Below are 17205 nucleotides of genomic sequence, written 5' to 3'. Positions count from 1 at the left end.
CCATTAGAGACAGTATGAGACATCACTAAAGATGCCTATATTTACAGCATGATTTCTACCTGGTACTCAAAGAGAACAAAATAGCCCATTGCTTACATGCTGCAGAAGACCAGGGAATGGGTTCCATAGCTATCTTCTGTGTTACAAGTTACCCAACTGATCAGTGTGGTTTGAGATACAATGTAGCTAAGATAGAAAGGCTCAGCTGCTTAGGAGAATATAAACCAAGCCACCAGACACCAGTTATTCAAGAATCTTGCTAGAGCACTTGTCTCTTCCTAGATAATACAACACACGCCTTCTTTTGTCATAGCATAGCACCGTTGGTGCCAACATGGGCATGCATCTTCTGCTCTGACACAAAGACAGCTTCATAAACCATTGCACAATCACACAAATATTTCAAAAAATGGAAAGACGAAGGCGTAGCATTTGGGAGCCTGGTCTTTGCAGAATGATTTGTGAAATATATGATGAGACATATGAACAGAACATGATCATTGCATTCTTTACATACTGCATCATCAGAGGATGAGACACATGCATCTATCATGGTAAGAACAGTCAAAGGTGCTGATAACTGCATTTGGACAAGTAGATCAAAGTAGAATCTTCTCAGTCTGAACCCCACAATTCCTCTATGGCAGACAGTGCTTTATTTACTAGAGCTGTCAGAACTCAAATGAAGTAATAGTTGATGTGGCACTTTATAAATAGCATAAATCAAATGAGGAATGAATTACTTGTGGTTTGTGACCAAAATAAAACAACAATGATAAACCTATCACAAAACTGTCTAGAAATAGAAAAAACCTGTCACCGCAGGAAAATATTGGAATCAGATTATGCAAAAGGGAGAGCTAGGACTTTGGAAAGAGAGAAGTCAACTCTGGCATAAAATATTACCTCTAAGACTCCCTTGAAGTTGGGTGTGTTGAGTGCTTTGTGCCATTCAATCAAAAGGAAGTGCACAATAGTTATGTTTACTTTTAACATCCAGTGCTTCAGATGATAAACTTAGGATGTAGTGGTATAGTCTTTGTTTTAAGACAATCCTTAAGCATGATTTACCTTTTATTTAGAATAATTTGAAATGGTATTTTGCTAAAAATTGAACTCATAATAATTAGAGCTCTAAATGTTGGAGAGTGAGCTTAGTTAAAAATTGTGTGCATGTGTATATGTGTGTGTGCACGTGTGTGCCTGTGTGCATGTGGATGGGTGGCATAATGGGTACATGTTTAGTTGGTCTGTGTGAATCCAGTCATGTGTGTACCACAGTGTGTGATCCGAAGACAGCCTGAGTGTGGGTCCTCACCTTTTCCTTTTGAGAGACAGGATTTCTTTGGTGCTTTTCTCCCACGAGCTGACCTGGGAGCTTCTGGGAGCCTTCCCATGTCTTCCTCTCATCTCCCAACAGAGGCTCTGGTGTTTACTTGCGTTCTGGGGGTTTGAACTTTGGATCTCATACTTGTGCAACAAGTGCTTTTACCCACTGAGCCATCCCTTCTCTCCCAAAGAACGAGTTTCTTCGTTAAATACTATGAAAAACGCTTCCTATATTAAATTACAGGCTAAGTCTAAATTTTTTTAGTTACTCACTTATAGCTATAAACTTACAATATGTGGAGGGGAAAAAGCAAGATCTAAACAACATAATAACTCATACACTCAGAGTAAGAAGATTTTGTTGGTGACAAAAGAGAATGCCCTGGAGTCATGCAGGTGGCCAGGTGGAGGTCAAAACTCTGGTGACTTCCAGTTCTGTGTTTCTGGAATTAGAGCTACAGTTGTTTTAATCCTACTTTTTGTGAGCTGTCAGCAATGTGTAGTTCATATCAGTATTTATACTGAGTAGTTAAATTACAATGTCTGACCTTTGGTCCTCTCATAATTCTGACAGGCTGGTACTTAGATTTTGGTCTTTAATAAGCAATTGTTTGTTAAGACTTTCCAAGGTTTTCACTGATGGAGTATATCATACATATAGGCAAATCACTAATATTTTATCACTCTTCCTAGTGTCTTATACAACGCCAGTGACATAATTAGGTACTCAGTAAATACATTCTAAAATGTCACGAGTTTCTCCATCACAAACAGGTTAGCTAAGAAGAGTCTGGAACTCACTGTTTTTGGCAGATCTTTAGGTTTTCCTCTATTGTTAGACTACTTACCTGGTGTAGAGCAGATGATGCTGGTTAGCTTCCTTGATGGTCCTGTTCCCACAATACTTCCCAGCTCATCTGAGGGATGGTAGTTAGAAGACAGAAGAGCGATACCCTTTGCACTGTTCATGTAGCCCTCTCTCTGCATCTCTATGGCTTCAACTCCCAACATTCTTCCAAGACTTTGTGGAGACAGCTTCCACAAGAACTGTGCCAGTGAAAAGTGTATCACACATTGGGTCTTGCCACAGAGACCATGTATTAATATTTAGCTGCTACCTGGAGCTCGTCATGAAGGTTTTTGTTCAAAGGAAGCAGACTCACTATTACAGCTGACCCTACATACCCTCCTTTGCCTCAGTCTCTAATCTATCACCTGCCAATAGAGCTGCAGGCCTGACCCCTGTCTTCCTCTGGGGAAACTCTGAAGGGCTCTCTCAGCCTCGAGCTCCCTGTAAGGCACTGGCTATTAGCTCTTCTCATTTCCAGCCATGATCTCTTCACTGTCTTGTGAATATCATTTCCACAAACAAACTACCCCCCCCCCAGCCCATTCCATACAACTTTTCATCTCACGTGGAACCTAGTTTGGGAAAAAAAAAACAACAAAAATGATACTGTGCTCAACTTAATGCTAGTTTAGGAGCTTTAAATACACAGTCTTCATGTTTATTATAAAAATCACACAATTTGCACAATTCTTATTCAAACAATATGCACGCGTGCTTTTAAAATTTACAATGACATGGCTCAAAGGGCTGAGATGACAATTTCATGAATTTTTAAATTATTGTTCTAGGTTATTGACATCCCACAATGAAGGTCTGTGACCGAGGTTCCTTCTGCCTTCTGCACACTTTCCCATGTTCCTTCCCATCATTCTCCCATTAACTCCAGAGAAACGCAGTCATCCCTTAGTCTGTCATTGTTAGCATGAACCATTCCCATCATAATCCTTAAGGCTGACCATGATAAGAATTCACTTCAGCTCTGTTTCTATTTCCCTTACTTTTGTTTTTCCCTTCGAGGTTGAAAATTCTATTTTATGTTTCCAAATTGGCTGTTTAGTTTTCTTTGATCTATTGCTACATGGTCGATCACAAAGTAACTCTCTGTATGGCAAAAACTACTGTCCCTCCTCAGCCACAGCTGACAGCTATTTTGATGCTATGTCCTTCTGCTTCAGTAGAAATGGGTCGGGTTTGCTCTACACTCAGGACAGAGCTTTCATGTGGAATCTTCACTGAGCCTCTGGGATTTTCTAGATTTCCCCTTTCTGGTTTACTTCCTCTTCTTCTTTCCCTGCTTCCCTTCCCTGCTCTTCTCTTCCTTCTCAGGGGAAGCTCTCTCAATAAGCTGGTCTAGTAGTGATTCCTGCACCCAACTCTCTCCAGCTGCTGTATCTACAGGCACACACTACCATCAGGCACACACACACTACAGGTACACACACACTACAGGCACACACTACCATCAGGCACACACACACTACAGGCACACACTACCATCAGGTACACACACACTACAGGCACACACTACCATCAGGCACACACACACTACAGGTACACACACACTACAGGCACACACTACCATCAGGCACACACACACACACACACACACACACACACACACACACACACGCACATACTACCATCTCTGGGGATGACGCTGGCCACTTATTTCAGGTGCCTTTCTCCTCCAACACACTTTCTGTTGAAAGCTATTAATTATTCCTGAGGTTTTGAATTTGAATAATAAAAAACCTTGTTGTAGGCCAGTTTTAATTTATCAGGGTTTAAGGAACTCGCTGAATTCGTTCAACTTTAAATGTATATGGTTCAGTTTTTTTTAAATGTTGGTATTGTTATTGATTTTCCTTCTCATTTTTCTCTTTATTCTGTATTCTATATAACCCCAAATCATTCTCTAATTTAACTTATTTGTGATTTTCGAAAATTTCATGTATTTTGATCAAGTTCATTCTCCCCATTAGCTCCCCTCAAAGTCCCTCCTAATTTCTTCCTCCTCTTCTTCAACAAAATAGAAACAACAATAAAATAAAACAAAACAAAACAGGAGTTCACTTAGTGCTGCCAGTACGTCTCTGGTTGTAGGGCCATGTACGGGGAATACCAGGAGCCTCTCAGGGGTCTCATCGCTAATGAAAACTGGTTCTCTTCCCAGTAGTCTTCAGTAGCCAACAGACCCCCAGCTAGCCTCAGCGAGGGGTAGGACTTTATGCCCAACTTCCTAATCTATGCTTAAGTTGTGTCTGGCTGACATTGTGAAAGATCTGTGCAAGCTGTTACACTAGCTGTGAGTTACAGTGTAGGATTGTCCCTGTGTCTGTTAAACCATCCCGTTGCTGTTAGCCTTTTGACCCCCTTCCCCACCCCATCTCCTTTCTGTAATGATCCCTGAGCCTTGGATGAAAGGAGTGATTTATATGTGCCCCATTTAGGGAAAGGCACTCTGAAGGATCTTACTCCCTACATATTGTCCTGTTATGAGCTCACTGTATCGAATGAAAGGCAAAAACTTCTCCCATGAGGCTGAAGGAGTGTAGTAATTTATGGGCAAAACGATGAGCCATTAGGAATTGGTTTAATCTTATCACATTTAGCAGAGTAATAGTAGTCAAGGCTCAACTTTGGACCCTCTAATGTATTTAGTCACAGATTTTTGGCTCTAGTCATAGTGCCAGGCTTGAATTCTATCTTGTATGTCTGGCCCTAAATCCAATCATAACGTGGTGACTACCCTTGTAACATTTGCCCCATGATTGTGTAAGTGTTCACTTCTTGCCAGGCTGGTATTGTTGTAACTCACCAGCTTCACAGATGGGTGTGGCTGATGATAACTCTCATCCCAAGTAGCATGCATAAAATCTTCTAACACTGTGGAAGGCAGCGAGTAGGGAAGACGCTTACACTGCCTTAGTCATTTGTCTTTGCCAGTACTCTTCTTACCAGTTATCCTATTTATACAATTCTGTGTCTATCTCATGGCTGCTTACCTCTCCTCAGTTTTACACGCCCAGCTTCCTCCACATCAGGGTGGAGAATCCTAGAGTTCTCTCTGCTTGCTATCCCACCTTCGAACCCTGCCTCAGTTTATTAGCCATCAGATTTTTATCGACAGATATGCTTCCACACAGCACACAAGAGATTATCCCTACAACTGAGTTGTTTGTTTTGTTTGGTTCTGTTTTTGTAAGGTAATGGCCTCACTTTGGTAGGTGCAAACGCAGGCATGCCTTTGTTAATCTCCACGGTAATTATCTGTAGATAGTTTCTTGAGAGTGAAAGTCATTAATCAATCCACCTGTCTTCAGACTTACCTTATATACTTGATGCCAAACTAGTACCTTGTCTTCCAGTCTCTTGGGGAATTAATTCCAAATCCTCACTGGTTCATCTTTTATCCACTCATTCCCACAGTCCTCAGCATGAGCTTCTCTTTTCTACCCAGGTTCACAGCAAATGACAGAAGGCTAAAACCAAAGTTAGTTTCTAATATTCATTTCTTCTTTTTATCAAATGTTAATATTTATACTGCATGCTATAATTTTTGAAGTGTGTGTGTGTGTGTGTGTGTGTGTGTGTGTAATATGAACATGGGTGCCAAGTGTGAACACTCACATGCATGCAACAGCTAGAGAGGAGGAATCTTGGGTGTCTTGCTCTATCAGTCTCCTGATTCAGTGAGAGACTATAAACCTGTAGCTGTCCTGGTGGCCAGAAAACCACTGTGACCCTCATGTTTTCGTTCCCCTTCTCCTTTTCCCTCTCCATTTCTGAGATCACTGTCATGCTTTTCTTGGGGTCCTATAGACTTGAAATCAGGTTCTCATACTTATGTAGAAGAATTGTTCCTAGTATGACTTTGTACATTTTTTTTTTTTACTGTCATTGTATTGACCTTTTAAGAAAGAGCATTCATTGCTATGTTCAATTCTATGTTCTTGGTCCATATCTAGCTGGTTGAATGTTGAAATTCTAGTAATCTATAGAAAAGTGACTGTCACATGAAGGAAACTTGGAGGGCTTCAAGGGAACTCAAACAGATGGAATTACACTGTGTCAAGATCATCTGATTGTATCATCTGACTATAAATGAGAGGAGATAAAATTGAGAGCAGTTAAGCACACAGGTCTAAAGATTAACAGCATTAATTGCTTACTTATAAAACACACACACACACACACACACACACACACACACACACACACACACACATTACTAACACCCTGAAAACACACCAGTTCCAAAAATGTTCACCAAAAGACATGAGTGCCTGGGCCAGATTTTTGGTCACTTTCAGGCAACATTGGAAAAGGAGAAAAAAATATAGCAAGAAACCATGTTACAAAACAGAGTAACCAATTATAGTTATTGTCAGCTGTCAACTTGACAGAATCCACAGTAACCTGGGAAGGGGAAACTTCCATTGAGGAAGCATCCAACCCAATGGTTCTATGGCCCACTCTGTGGGGTTTTTAAATTTTGCTAATTAATTTATAATTAAGTGCTATCTTATCGTGGATGGTCCTATCATTAGACAGGAAGAGCTGGACTGTGTAAGAAAGATTGAAGTTTGTATCAGTAGGGTTCTCCAGTGTCACAGAACTTATGGGTAGTCTCTATATAGTAAGGGAATTTGTTAGTGACTTACAGTCTGTAGTCCAACTCCCCAACAATGGTCAACAACAGCTGTGAATGGAAGTCCAAGGATCTAGCAGTTGCTCAGTCCCACAAGACAAGCAGGTGAAGAGAGAGAGACTATCTTCTTCCAACATTATTTATGTAGGTCTCCAACAGAGGGTGTGTCCCAGATTAAAGCTGTTTACCACTATGCCTGAATCAGGGATGAGCTTTGTCCCAGATGACCTTGAAGTTAGAGGTCTCCTTGCCTTAGAGTCCTGGGATTCATAGCCACCAAGCCTCAAGATCTCCATGCCAAGATCCAGGTCAGGAACTTGTATCTCTTAGCCTCAAGATCAGGATCACAGGTGAGCCTGCCAATTCTGGATTGTAGTTCATTCCAGATATAGTCAAGTTGACAACCAGGAATAGCCACTACAAAGGCAAGCCAGAAGGAGCCACTCAGTTAGCTTTTCTCCATGGTCTTTCCTCCTTCAGTTCCTGCCTCCATGGTCCTGCTTTAGCTTCTGCCCTTGTTTTCCTCAATGGTGGACTGTAACTTGTAGGCTGAAGTAAACATTTTTCCTAGTGTTTGTATGCACACACACACACATATACATGCACACATATACACACAAACACATACACAAATACACACACAAGCACACACATATACAAACACACACACACACACACACACAGAGAGAGAGAGAGAGAGAGAGAGAGAGAGAGAGAGAGAGAGAGAGAAAGAGAGAGAAAGAGAGAGAGAGAGAGAGAAGAACAGAGGGAGAGGGAGGGGAGTGTGTCTTTGTTAAGTTGAAGAGGTACAAATTATTTTGATGTGTGGATAGATGTGATCTAACTATAACTCAGCTCAAATCATACATGATCTCATTATCATAGGGCTTTTTGTCAAGGGTTAGGTCTTTTAGAACATCAGAACTTTAAAGGTGATGTTGATCTCTTACTGGAGAGCCACATCAGACCTGATGCAAGCAGGTTTGAATAGAACATCAACTATGCACCCTGTTGAAAAAGGTGAGCACTCCATTGCTTTTCCTCAACCTAAGGGGGAACAAAAAAGGCTGTTCACATTTTGTAGAGAATTTACAGACACAAGTAGTATCTTGGTAGATGATTAACATAGACTTGACTATATTATATTCAAGAAAACTATTAATAAAAGAAAGAAAACATTATTTTAACAAGATTTACTTTCATGATTCAACTTACTTTCCATCCATCCTGTCAACTCCCAGAACGCTGCTTTCACACCACTGTATTCTCTCTCTTTTTTAATTGAAAAACTTTATTTTAAAAAACAAAGATAAATATACAAATTTAAAGCATTTTTGCATAAAAGTATATGAATACATTTTTAAGGTTGTAATTAAGTATTTGTGGGTACATATACATACACATATGTATATATGCAACAATAATATAGGAAAAGAGGGTATTAATTTGAGGGGATAGGAGAGATACAAGGAGGGGCTGTAGGGAGGAAAGGGGGATGTGATACAGTTCTATTTTAATTAAAATATATTCTTTTTTTTTCTTGAACTTCACACAGTCTGTGAGTTGTTTCTGGGGTGTTCAGAGCTTTCTGGGGTTAGTATCCCATTATCAGTGACTACATATTATGTCTGTTCTTTTGTGACTGGGTTATCTCACTCAGGATGATATTCTCTAGATGCAGCCATTTTCTTAAGAATTTGGTTAAGTCATTGTTTCTGATGGCTGAGTAGTACTCCATTGTGTAAATGTACCACAATTTTTGTATCCATTCATCTACTGAAGGACATCTGTGTTCTTTCCAGCTTCTGGCTATTATAAATAGAGTTGCAATGAACATTGTGATGCATGTATCTTTGTTGTATGTTGGAGCATCTCTGGGGTAAATGCCCAGAAGTGGAATAGCTGGGTCTTCAGGTAGTATTATGTCCAATTTTCTGAGGAACCGCCAGACTGATTTCCAGAGTGGTTGTATCAGTCTACAACCCCACCAACAGTGGAGAAGTGTTCCTCTTTCTCCACATCCTCGCCAGCATATGTCATACCACTGTATTCTCAAATTCAGAAAATTACCTTTGTAATAGCTTCCCTTGGTAATTAGCAGTTTTACAGCTGCAGATGAAAATCAGAAGGTAGTCACACATGATGAGTAGGGAGCGACACTTCCAAAGCTCCGAGTCGAACTGCTCTCTGGGGAAATCATATACAGCCTCCTTTTAGGGAGACGGGCTTGGTTATGACATATAGATAACTCATCGGTGTAAAAACTCAGCTACTTGATAGCTTTCTTATGTTGGGCGTGTCTTCAAGCCTCATAAAGTCACACTCTGCTGAGTAACAGATGGCCTGGCGTGCAGTACTGACCACAGAGTTGTGGGTCGGTACCTTCAGACAAAGTGAGACGTATCAGTAAGTAAGCGTGAAATCTCAGATTTTACTGCCAATTTTTGTTCATTTCTTAATATTTATGATATGACAGTGATAAGGTATTTAATACTCTCTCCTCTTTTTCTCCCTCTTCCAAGCCCACATGCACAAATAATCACACAGAAATTAAGTATTTTTTCTATTACAGGTGAGTAAAATTAGTATCTAATAGCTCTGTTTTGACAAGTGATTTTGATAAGTTCATCTCTTTTTCATAGAAATTTTGTAGAGGTTAAGCCATGACTTTTCTCCTTGTTAACTTTGGGCGTTAGATTGATTTTCTATCAGATAAATACAATTTGCTTATTTACTCTCAGCAGTATTTGATTAAACAGCACATAAAAATTTGCTTTTAGTTATTCGATTCTTATTAAACCTTCTGAGCTTCATTTTCACAAATGTAAACTAAAGAAAATGATCATATTTTACAAACTCTTAATAGCATATCTAAAATACAGTGGGTATTGCATAAATTTGATGTTATCACACATTCGTTCCCTAAGTTTAGTATATATTTGTGCGAATATAATTTAGTACTGACGACTTCCCACCCTTCTGTTGACAGTGCCGATGGACCCCGTTAATAAAAAGTAGGCTGTAATACTCCCAAGAGGAGTAGAAAGAAACGAACAGGGTGAAGCTTTAGTTTTCTCAGACTTTTAAACACCTTTAACTTGGCTTCATTTTATTGCCCACTAGTTTTTAAATTCCTGTGCCTACCAGAAAAGAGCTTCACCCACTGTGCCTAGAGGCTTGTTCCTACAACAAACGATGATTTGGCATACATTGTAACATTGCATAGTGAACACTGCTCTAGATGCTGTAAACATGGACAGAAACAAACAAAACAGACACAAACCCAGGCCTGGATATTCTTGTTCCTTCCTATCAGTATTTTCTTGTTATGTGCTGTCATTTTATTGGCGGAAAGATATCTACTAAACAGAATTATTAAGAAACATTTGCGGAGACTTGACTTGAAGTCACAGTGTTAAAGAATAAAAAGAAAAAGTAGGGAAGGAACATTTATGATTTAGAAGTGAGGGTAGCCAGCAGATTGTAAAGGGGGTTTCTCTGAAGAGAGCTTGGTAGTGTGGACAAGAAGACTTCAACCGGAGAGACGAGAATCTAAAGTCCTCAGACAGGAGGACCTTGGTATTCCGAGATGAGCCCAAGCTTACCATGAACCAGAGGATACCATGGCAGTGGTCAGAGATGAGGCCCAAGGATCATGAATGTGAATGAAGAGGGAAAGAAATAGAAGATTAGTGCTCTGGATAAATCCAGAAGCTGCTACCATGCTGCCAAGAAAGGCATGGCGCGGTCTTGTATGTTTGAACATCATTGTGTTGGCTGCAAGAACAAAGACAGAATAGGAGAATAAGGCACCAATTCCGAGATAGGACGGTAAGACAGACTTGGGGGAAGTCAGTTGAGATGCTGGGCTGACTTTAGACTTTAAAGACTCAGCCAGGAGTTTAGGGTAACAAATGTTGTGGTAGGCATGACAAAATGTTACAGTTAGTTTGGGCAACTAGAAGCTCAGACAGAAAGATTCTACTAACACAGGTGGGGTGACCCTCCTGGGGTGACTTCCTGGGGAAATGCATGAAGAAAAGAAGTGGTTGGGGCCATTTTATGTAAACAAGCTCAGTCAGCACTCAGGAGAAGGGCCTGAGAGGGCAGTTGGCTGCTAAGTTTGCAGCTCAGAACAGGGCGGGACCGGATTTGAGAGCTCCCTAGACACACATGGGATTTAAAACTTGAGGCTGGTGATGCCTGTCGTGCAGAGTGAGACAGTTTTGTGCCATTTCTAGGAGGAATTCATGCCATCAGATTTTAAAAGTGATGATATTTTTAACCATTGCTTTTTTAAGGCCAAAGTTCTTGGGACTTGCAGCACTTGGTAAAAGTTTCTAAACTTAAAAGGACTGCAGTCATAATTGTTTTTGATAAAATATAGAGAAACACTTAAGTTCAAATGTTAAAGACAAGGAGAATTATGACATCATCTATTCAGAATCTTGTCAAAATCCTTGGCAGGATGTAAGTGAAATAAGATTTTTAACAGTGATGGAAGGAAAATAGGTAAAACTCTCTGAATCTTCAGACTTTTTCCTATTCTCCATAAGTTTTTTGCAAATATAATTTTACTTAGGCTCTTTTCTTGAGATGGAATCTCATACTGAATCTAGGCTGGCTTAGTATTTACTTGCTATGTAGTTAGGATGACAGCAATTCTTCTGCCTCAGCCTCCAGAGCATTGGAGTTACAGGTGAAAAACTACCATATCAAGCTCAGAAAATCACTTTTACAGCAGAAAAAATAAATAAAATAAAAATAAAAGGTAAGCTTTATCTTCATGAGACTTCAAATACATTTTTAATTTTCTCTCTGTGATATTGAAACTTGGATTATAACACTGTATGCAGACCCAGGGGATGGGTCTGCGCAGCATTTCCTCATTCTGCCATTTATGGTTATATGTATGGCCATAAGAAACAAACAGGACGATAAATGGTCCTTATGGCCCCATTTATACACCAGGTAAAACACCGGACTTATCGACAGCTTGCCAATCTGTGAGGAAACCAAGAGCTAGACAGGCCCCATATTCGCCCAGCCCATAAGTCTCACTATAGTCGGGCTCCCCATTATTTTGAACTCATATTGATGCAATTCTAGCTCCCTATATGGGCTCTGATCTCCTTCTCCAGCACACAGGCTCCCTTTGGGATTTCTTTTTTAGCACAGGCTTTCACCATGGGGTTTTTTCCACCTTGTTCTTCCAGACACTGAAGGTTTTGATTCTTCGAGGTTTATTTCAAAGCACTTGAAAGGGAGACCTCCTGCCGAGAGGCAAAATGGATTTAACAATACCAACCTCCCTCATAAGGCTGCTGTGAGGGATAATAATATAAAGGACTACAAAGCACTGTGTAAATAGAAAGTTCTATACAAACGCTTAATAATAATTACTCGGTGTAGCTCCGTGCAGTCTCTTGTGCGTTTATAAAGGTGCCAATGAGGATCGGTTTCCCTCCTCCAGTCATCCTTCCATTTTTAATAATCAAAGAGTTTCATTTTTAACTCCTGTACAGAACGTCCTGATGCTGCAGGCCTTGGATGTGTTCCCAAGTCAGAAGTGAAACAATGTCGGGCTGTGGGGAAGGCAGGTCTGTGTCCTGGGTGCAGCTCTCTTCATGTCTGAAGCTGCTTTGGCACAGCAGGTAAGCGGGGATGGCTAGAACCATACTCTTTCTTTTCTCTGAATGGGTCGGGCCCATGTGCTGTCTTTGGCCGTACTTTTGTTGTGTGCGGAGAGCCCTGATTTCAGAGCGATGCCAAGATCTGCTTAAATTGCACAGTTTCATCTCTCTTTGATGATGCTTTAGGTTGATACTAAGTAGCTTCAAATTTCCTGGTTGTGTGTGTGTGTGTGTGTGTGTGTGTGTGTGTACACATCTTAGTTCACCAGAGATTTACAGAAATTGTCTATTGGTTTGTTTTCTTATCAGTGGCTCAAACTTCCCTGCATATTCTTCAGTATCCAAAGTACCTATGACCGCTTGAGAAACTGTTGCCTGGATACTAGTTAAATATTCTTATAAATTATTTTCCCGGTTCATAATAGCTAAGCGGTATAAGTCTTCATATATATATATATATATATATTTGCTGTGAGATAATTTGGATGAGCATCTGCTGTAGTAGTCATGATTGCCTTTTTAAAAGTAAGAGATCAAGTTCCTAGAACCTCGCAGAAGCTCACAGACGCTATGGGAGAAAGAGGAAGATTGCTTCTACTTTCTGGGTTGAAAAAAAAAAAGAAGTCTTTGGTAAATGGAACAGGTTGCACTGAATGTGGATGAGCAAAGATTTACTTCTCCAGAGCAAAGAGTTTTTACAATTCTTTCTTGTAAAATGCAAAAATATTGAGTGGCTCCTGAGTTTCAAGTTTCACAATGATGACCATAAAGGTTAATGGAAAACAGGGTAAAACAGGTGGCCCTTGCTGATTAAAGCTTGATGTTTGAGTCAGGCTCATCCATGTGACGTCTGATTAAAGTGATGTACATGCAACGGGAGTATCACACAAGTTGATGTAGCCACCGGGAAGGACCACTTTTCCTGCAGTCAAATGTTAACTTTGGCGACCTTTGATCTGCCAGATGAGTAAGCACTTGATGAGTGTGGGGAATGGTAAGCAATCTATTGAGGACTATGACGAAACTGACAAATCCACAGAGATTCAGAATGGTTGTAGAGTTAATGGGACTCTATGGAGTGAGAGACGTAGACAGAATGTCGGGACTAGAGTGAGCAGAACAACCCACAAAAGGTATGACAACATTTGAGCCTGCTCTGGGGAGGGCATGAGTTAGCTGAAGCTATCAAAACTACTCTTGAGTTCTGGAGCAGTAGCTTCGACAGTGTTCAAGGAAACCACTGAAACACTTCTTCAGAGGCGAAGAGACTTTGAGTAGCACTATCTGCAAAAATAAGTAAGCTTGCAAATCCTTTAGGATAAAAACTCAGACACTCTTATCTGGATATTCCAGGTGCCTCAGGTGGCTTTAGTCAGGGTCCTTAGTGTCGTCTACTAATTCCTCAATGTCTCTGGCTTCTTTCCAGATTAGACACCATTACCAGTAGCTGAATGCTAAACGAAACCTTTGGTCATCTCTGTATCATGGTAAGCATCACCTATCCTCAAGACGAGTAGGGCTCCGTATTGTAGTTTTTGTCAAATCTTGCTAATAACTCTTTCTTCCACATGGAGAGTTGTTTGTAGATGGAGTTTACATGACAGATTTTTTTACACTTTTCAATTAGTCTAATCATACTACAATTTCACTTGACTACAAATATAGCAACGGCAATTACACTTTATGTTAATTGCTAATTGCCTATAAGCTAAAGATTACTTACTTTTGCAAACTGCTACCTCAGGTTTATAAGATATCATGTGTTGGATTCATAATGGTGGCTATGAGCAGCCCAAATCTCAATGTCTCTCCATAACATGCTAGATAAATTGGCTGTTTCCACAAGGCATTTTCTTCTTGATTGGTGTTGTTACCTAAGGTACATTGAAGTTTTGTGTATCACCTTCTCATTCAAAAATTCTACTTTGTTTGTAAAATCAACTATACTGAAAGGATATCTATATAGAACAAATTGCAACCATCTTAACATATGCCATTAGGGATATCACAGCACACATACACACACAGACACTGTATATATAAATGCACACAAACATAATGTATATATAAATTCACACATACACACATATAGTGTATATAAACACACACATATATAATGTGTATAAACACATATCTACAGAACCCTCCCCCACAAACTTTTAAATAGCTATCATTAGCTACATTTATTCTTCTGTTAGGCTTATTTTAGAAATGACTTCTTACTGTTGTATGTGACGGTAATTTAAACTTTTCATTGATATTGTTCTAAAAGCATGAATATACCATTTTTTACAGACTTCTGAATTATTTCTCATTTTATTTATTACTGACTGAATTATTATAAGTATAAATATACATCTTTCTGTGTGTCTGTGTATGAGCATTGTTGGGTAGTAGTATATTATGGTAGCTGACCATTCAGTGCTGTCCACTTGGATTTTGGCTTTTTTTTTTTATTAGAGCAGAGATCTTTCACTAGAACCCAGGGCTCCCAGGTAAAGCTCGACCATAATCAGAGAGCCGCATCATCCCAGGGAATCTTTCCTTCTCAGCTTCTCTGAGAATGGGTTAACAGTTGGGTACCACAGTCATGCACTGCTACACTTGAGCTCACATCGAGGGCTTGACGGGGCGTGCTGTACCCAGTCAGTTTTCTCTATGATTCCCACGAGGTTTCTGAGCCCGTGTATTCCTGTTTTCTCAGAAAATACCACCTTGAGATGCTTGTATCACAACCCTTTCCCAAAAGGCTCAGGGATCTATGCAAAAGAAGAGGCAGAAAGACTGTCCGGTGGTGGAAAGACCTAAAGAAACATTTTCTAGATACACCAGGGCGGACGCACACTGTGACATCATGCAGAAGACGTGCACAGGTTCAAACCAGACAAAATCCCAACACAAAGAAAGGGAAGTGGGCTCAAAGTCCTAACCAAGAAATTCTTTTGAAATGACTAGCTCTTGGAGAGCAATAATTTGTTTTCTTCAATTGAGAGTCACGTAGCTGCCCCACCCCAGGGCAGGCGTCATGTTTGGAAATAGTCGCCCGGCACTAAACAGACTCCATGGCTTGTTTGTGCTTCTTTTGCTTCTGTTTATTTATTTTTTTTCTTTTTCTTTCATTTTTTATTTTCTTTTAAGAGAGAAAGGGATTATGAAGTTTAGTAGGTAGGGAAAGGGGAGAACTGGAATTGCTGGGGGAAGGGGGGCTATGAGCAAAATATATTGTGTAGGATTAAAGACATACCACACACACACACCACATGCAGCCAATACACCCACGCACATAAGATAAAAATATCCAAATCTTGAAAAGAAAGGAAAACAGCAAGTAATGGAACAGACGGTTTTATGGTTGGTGTATTTTTTTACTTCAGTTAGAATAACTAAATCATTCCCTGAAGGGATTGTAGCATTTCATAAACTCATCCCCAAGTGGAGCTCTACCTCTGCATGTGTTACGATGTTTCTGTTGCCCTGGTGAGGGAGTTAGTTTGGAGTTCCACCTGAATGACGAATAAGGTCAAAGATCTGGACCTATTCATTGCCTATTCATACCTGCTCAGATTTCTGACCTTTTTTTTCGAAACAAATTATCATTTAACCTAAAAACACTTTATCATATACACATATACATATGTACACACATATATAGTGTATAGTATATGTTTATGTAATAGATTTTTCTGACTTCAGTGACTTTTCATTTTCTTAATAGTGTCATTCATCTAGAAGACTTAAATTTTGAATATATCGAATGCATCAAATTTTCTTTTCTGAACTGTGTTTCCCTTCTTTACTCTGTTAAACAAATAATTCATGTGTGTAAAAATATTCCCTGGTGTTTTGTTCGAAATGATTTGCAGTTTTCTTTCTACATGTAGGTTTAGAACCCATTGAGAATTGATATGTTTATAGATGGGATTCTTCTTGGTAATATTTTTCTTCCATTGCTGAATTTGCTAGGCGATTCAGGAGAAACCAAAGGCAACATGTTTGTTTCTATTCCCAAATTATTTGAATCCTTAGATCTTTATCTTTACAATGATTCAGCACTGTCTCCTGATTTTTGTAATGAAAAGAAAGTGTTATACATTCTCAAACTTACTTCACCTTCAAAATTACTTTGGTTATTCTATGTCATTCATATTTTTTAGAATTATTTTAGATTTGGCTTGTTAATTACTCCAGAATCCTATTGGAATTTATTGGCATGGCATTTGGGGACAGTATACTTCTTTAACTTGGTAGCACTTATTCATGGATGTCCTAATTAATATGTCATGCCGAGTCTTATGATTCTTATCACGGATGTACTCTATAGCTTTTATTCACTAATGTCAATGCACTTTATATTTTGAGGTGATATAAGACACATATTTTAAAAGTCTCATTTCTAATTGATTTTTCCTAGCATTTACAAATACAAGTGGCCTTTGTGTATCTGACTTTTATCTTGAGAAACTTACACATTGTATTTGTATATTTGTAGTGAGTGTATAGGTTCATGAGGATGCCTAAGAGTGTCCACATGGATGCGTGGGTGTTTGTAGACCAGAGTTTTACATCGTTTTTCTTCTTTAATTGCTCTCAAGTCTTCATTATGTATTTATTTTTGAGACAGGGTCTTTCACTGAGCCCACAGCTCATCAAATTGGCTGGGTTGGTTGGATAATGGCTCCAGGAACCCACTTGTCTCCCCTCCATAACCAGCAATAGAATGACAGCCACATGCTTCTATGCTT

The sequence above is a fragment of the Micromys minutus genome (genome assembly GCF_963924665.1).
Source record: "Micromys minutus genome assembly, chromosome: 13".
NCBI lineage: Eukaryota > Metazoa > Chordata > Mammalia > Rodentia > Muridae > Micromys > Micromys minutus.
Note: the sequence above shows the minus strand (reverse complement) of the source record.